Source organism: Tenrec ecaudatus, chromosome 12 (genome assembly GCF_050624435.1).
Source record: "Tenrec ecaudatus isolate mTenEca1 chromosome 12, mTenEca1.hap1, whole genome shotgun sequence".
NCBI classification, from domain to species: Eukaryota; Metazoa; Chordata; class Mammalia; order Afrosoricida; family Tenrecidae; genus Tenrec; species Tenrec ecaudatus.
In genome coordinates, this window is record NC_134541.1 from 97108916 (window position 1) to 97113522 (window position 4607).

Below are 4607 nucleotides of genomic sequence, written 5' to 3' on the forward strand. Positions count from 1 at the left end.
CCTAGGGACACTGCGGCTAAGTAGCCAATGCCATAATTCCACACGAGACAGGTTGCTTTGATTGTTATTGAAAACTCGTTGTCTATTATAACCACGCCCACCCTGTCTCCGTGGATCCAGTGCTGACACCTGCCCTCTACCATCACGGGGACCAATCAGCCCCATTGTGGGCAAATGTCGGAGTTCGCTTCGGGCAGTGGCCACTGTTAATCCTGGTGCACATAGAATAGCAATTACAGGAGTCTTAAGAGATGCTGGGGCCCACTTCACAAACTTGTTCCTTATGGTTGTGGTAAAGGGCATGTCTTCAGGTCACCCCCTTTTTGGATCTATGGGAATATCTTGATAGATCCATTCTAACATACCAATTTCTCTAAGCTTTTGGATGCCTTCCTCTACAGTGTACCAAGGCAGGTCAGGGTCTTCAAGTTGGTCTAATCTAGGCCATCTGGCAGTCCATGCTTCATTGAACTAACCAAATAAAGACTTAGATCCTTTTTTAGCCTGTCTCGCAGAGACATTGAAAGAAGAGTCTGTGCTTAGGGGTCCCATATCCAGAAACTCAGACTGGTCTAATATTACATTTCGTGCACCAGTATCCCACACCCTGAGTAACCATTCCCAGGGGTATTCTCCAGGCTTTTGCTTGTACGTATTTGAGAACTCAAGCAGGTCTTTATGTGTGTAGCACACTTCTTCTTGGATAATCTTCTCAACCTCACCATTAGGAGGTTTCTGAAACTTCATTTTAGTGACAGGTCTAGTGGAAATAATGGGTGCTGAGGGTGTTTCCTGGGTGCTCTCAGCAATACCTTGCGAGGCATCTTCCTCAGGTAATGCTACTGATGCAGCCCCACCTGGCCTATCAACTTGAATCGTTTGGCTAATCTGCTCAGGTGTTTCTAAGGGCTCAATATCCTCTACTTCCGGATCATCAGCCCCTATGTTCCCATCCCATGTTTCAGGGTCCCAACTTTTCCCAATGAATGCCCTTACTTTGGTTTCAGACACTGCTCTAGATCTGCAATTCAGCTGCCGTTGTCATTCAGCCACTCGTATAATGAGACTCTGGACCTGGTTCTCAGCAATGTCAGCTCTTTTACTAGAGGAGAGAAGGCTCTCCTTTGTAGCACAGATGGAAGTTTTCAAATCTGTTAGTCTGCATGTGAGGCGTGCTTTTGAGGCTCTGAGATCATCCCTCTCCTTAATAACACTTTCCATCGTATGAAGGACCAGCCAACCAGCTTCGCTATACTTGTCATTTTCACAAAACTCCTGGAAAATATCAAATATACGATTGCCAAGAGCATCTCCTTTATCCAGCATGTCATCTACTTTAGGTGCTACTTTAATATTATCTTTGCTATTTCAGACCATGGATTAGTACGGGTAGTAGACGTATCCCCGTCAAGACTAAATAGGTTGGAAAACCAATTTAAGAAATCCATATTTGGTGCCAAAGGGACCAGGTATAAGGCATCATGCAAAAAAAAAAGAATATGTGTGCGTGTGTGTGTATATATATATATATATACCATAATGAATGAAGGGGGAAGTGCAGAGTGGAGACCCAAGGCCCAAGCGTCGGCCACTGGAGATCCCCTCAGAGAGGGGTTTAGGAGAGGAGATGGGTCAGTCAGGGTGCGAGGTAGTGCCGATGAAGAGCAAAGCTTTCCCCCAGATTCTGGATGCTTCCTCCCCCCAACTACCATGATCCGAATTCTACCTTAGAGGGCTGGATAGGGCAGAGGTTGTACATTGGTAATATGAGGGCTGGAGGCACAGGGAATCCAGGGTGGATGATATCTTCTGGACCAAGGGTGTGAGGGATGATGCTGGGAGAGTATAGGGTGAGTGGGTTGGAAGGGGGAACTGATTACAAGGATCCACATGTGACCTCCTCCCTGGGAGAGGGACGGCAGAAAATGTGGGAAGGGAGACTTGGGATAGAGCAAGATATGACAAAATAACGATGTATAAATTACAAAGGGCACATGAGGGAGGGGGGAAAGGGGAGGGAGGAGGGGAAAAAAAGGACCTGATGCAAAGGGCCTAAGTGGAGAGCAAATGCTTTGAGAATGATTGGGGCGGGGAATGTATGCATGTGCTTTATACAATTGATGTATGTATATGTATGGATTGTGATAAGAGTTGTATGAGTCCCTAATAAAATGTAAAAAAAGAAAAGGAAAAAAAAGAAAGAAAAGAAAATGATTAGGGCAAAGAATGTACAGATGTGCTTTACACAATTGATGTATGTATATGTATGGACTGTGGTAAGAGTTGTATGAGCCCCTAATAAAACGTTTAAAAGAAAAAAGAGAAATCCATATTTGTCAAACTGGCTGCAGCGCCAGGCCAGGCGCAGGGGCGGCGGAGGCAGTGACGAGGGCGGCGTGAGAGCGAGGCTCTGTCCCTGCGCAGGCCCAGGCCAGCGGCGGCTAGGAGGGCGAGGCATGCTGACCTGCAGGCCGCGAGCGGCGGCAGCGGCGGCAAGGGGCGCAGGGGTTCCTGGGAGGCGCAGCGTCAGGCCCCGGCGCGCGCCCGCCGCCCCTTCCCCGCGCCGCGGCCGCCCGGGCAACTTGTGGCCAAAGTTTGGCCCCAGCCTCCGGAGTGCGCGGGGGGGCCCGCGAAGTTGGCTGTGGCCCCCGCCGCGGCTCGGGCCGGCCCATGGCCCGCGCGCCCCCGCCGGAGCCCCTGGGCGGCCGGGCTCCTGCCCCCGGGGCCCCCGGGCCTCAACGCCAGTGCGCCTCCCCCGGCCCCGGGCCCGCGCACGCGTGGGAAAGTTGGCCTGGAACCGGCCCGACCAGTTCCGCCGGCGCGCACACCGGCCGCAGAAGTTGGTGCTGCAAAACTTTTTTGGGGGGTTCCGCGGGAGCCCCCGTGCGTCGGGACCGGATGCGCGCCGGCTAGCGACCCCTGCGCCGAGAGAGGTACCCCCAGAGCGACGCGCAGCGGGGGCGCCCCGGACCCGCGGCCCGGGGGCTATGGCCATGGTGGCCGGAGGCTGGGGCGGCCCCGGCGGCGGTGGAGACGCGAATGGCGTGGACAAGGTGGGTGGCTACCCGCCCGCCACCGAGGACTCGGCCTCGCCCCCGGGCGCCGCCAGCGACGCCGAGCAGGGCGACGAGGAGCGGCAGGGGCTGCAGGTGGACTGTGTGGTGTGCGGGGACAAGGCGAGCGCAAGCACTAGGGCGTCCTCACCTGCCAGGGCTGCAAGAGCTTCTTCAAGCGGAGCATACTCCTCAACCTCAGCTACACCTGCAGGTCCAACCGTGACTGCCAGATTGACCAGCACCACCGGAACCAGTGTCAGTACTGTTGCCTCAAGAAGTGTTCCGGTCGGCATGCGCAAAGAGGCCGTGCAGCGGGGCCGCAGCCCCCACTCGCCGCCAGGTCCTGGCGCCGCGTCTCCGGCAGCCCCCCCGGGCTTGGCGCTGGCGGAGGCGGTGGGCGGAGACCTCTTCCCTGGCCAGCCAGTGTGGGAGCTGATCGCACAGCTGCTGCGCGCCAAGCCCTACCTGGCGGTGGCCGGCCACTTTGGCACGGGCGCGGCGAGCGCCTTCGGCCCGGGCGGCGCGGGCGCGGTGCTGGGCATCGATAACGTGTGTGGAGCTGGCGGCGCGGCTGCTCTTCAGCACCATGGAGTGGGCGCGCCACGCGCCCTTCTTCCCCGAGCTGCCCGTGGCCGACCAGGTGGCCCTGCTGCGGCTCAGCTGGAGCGAGCTGTTCCTGCTGAACGCGGCGGAGGCCGCCCTGACCCTGCACACTGCGCCTCTGCTGGCCGCAGCCGGGCTGCACACCGCTCCCATGGCCGCCGAGCGGGCGGTGGCCTTCATGGACCAGGTGCGCGCCTTCCAGGAGCAAGTGGACAAGCTGGGCCGCCTGCAGGTGGACTCGGCGGAGTATGGCTGCCTCAAGGCCATCGCGCTCTTTACTCTTGATGCCTGTGGCCTCTCAGACCCAGCACACGTGGAGAGGCTGCAGGAGAAGGCGCAGGTGGCCCTGACCGAGTACATGCTGACCCAGTACCCAGCCCAGCCCCAGTGCTTCGGCCGCCTGCTGCTGCGTCTGCCTGCCCTGCGCGCCGTCCCAGCCTCACTCATCTCTCAGCTGTTCTTCATGCGCCTGGTGGGCAAGACACCCGTTGAGACGCTGATCCGAGACATGCTGCTCTCGGGGAGTACTTTCAACTGGCCTTAGGGCTCCGGCCAGTGACCGACCTCCAGCGACACAGATGCTCGGGGTCCCCAGGCCAAGGATAGGGACAGCCTCCCCAAGTGGCTAACCAGAACCATGACTAGGGCGAAAGATCATTATGTAATATGCAGTAGCCCTTAGTGACCCTGGTTACAATTTGACTCGGAGGCTACTGGACTTCAGAGCCTTACAAGCCTGGAAGGTTTATTTCAGGCACAGCAAGCACATGCCTCGGCGGTGCTGACTTGCGTTCTGCACCTGGATAGGCACCTGAAGTCATTTGGAGAGGATGTCTATGTAAGTTGGTTTTACATAAATTTCTGTGCTGGATTCCTTGTGCTTGTGGATTTTCTTGTCCTTCTTGGTTTGCTGTTATTTTACTACTGAGTTGGCTTTTGTGGTTTTCT

At 56.5% G+C, this 4607-nt stretch overlaps 1 pseudogene; it reads left to right on the forward strand.

Moving 5' to 3' along the window:
• Nucleotides 1–2987: 2987 nt before the first annotated feature.
• Nucleotides 2988–4218, forward strand: LOC142423029 (nuclear receptor subfamily 2 group F member 6 pseudogene; annotated as a pseudogene).
• The last annotated feature ends 389 nt before the right edge of the window (nucleotides 4219–4607 follow it).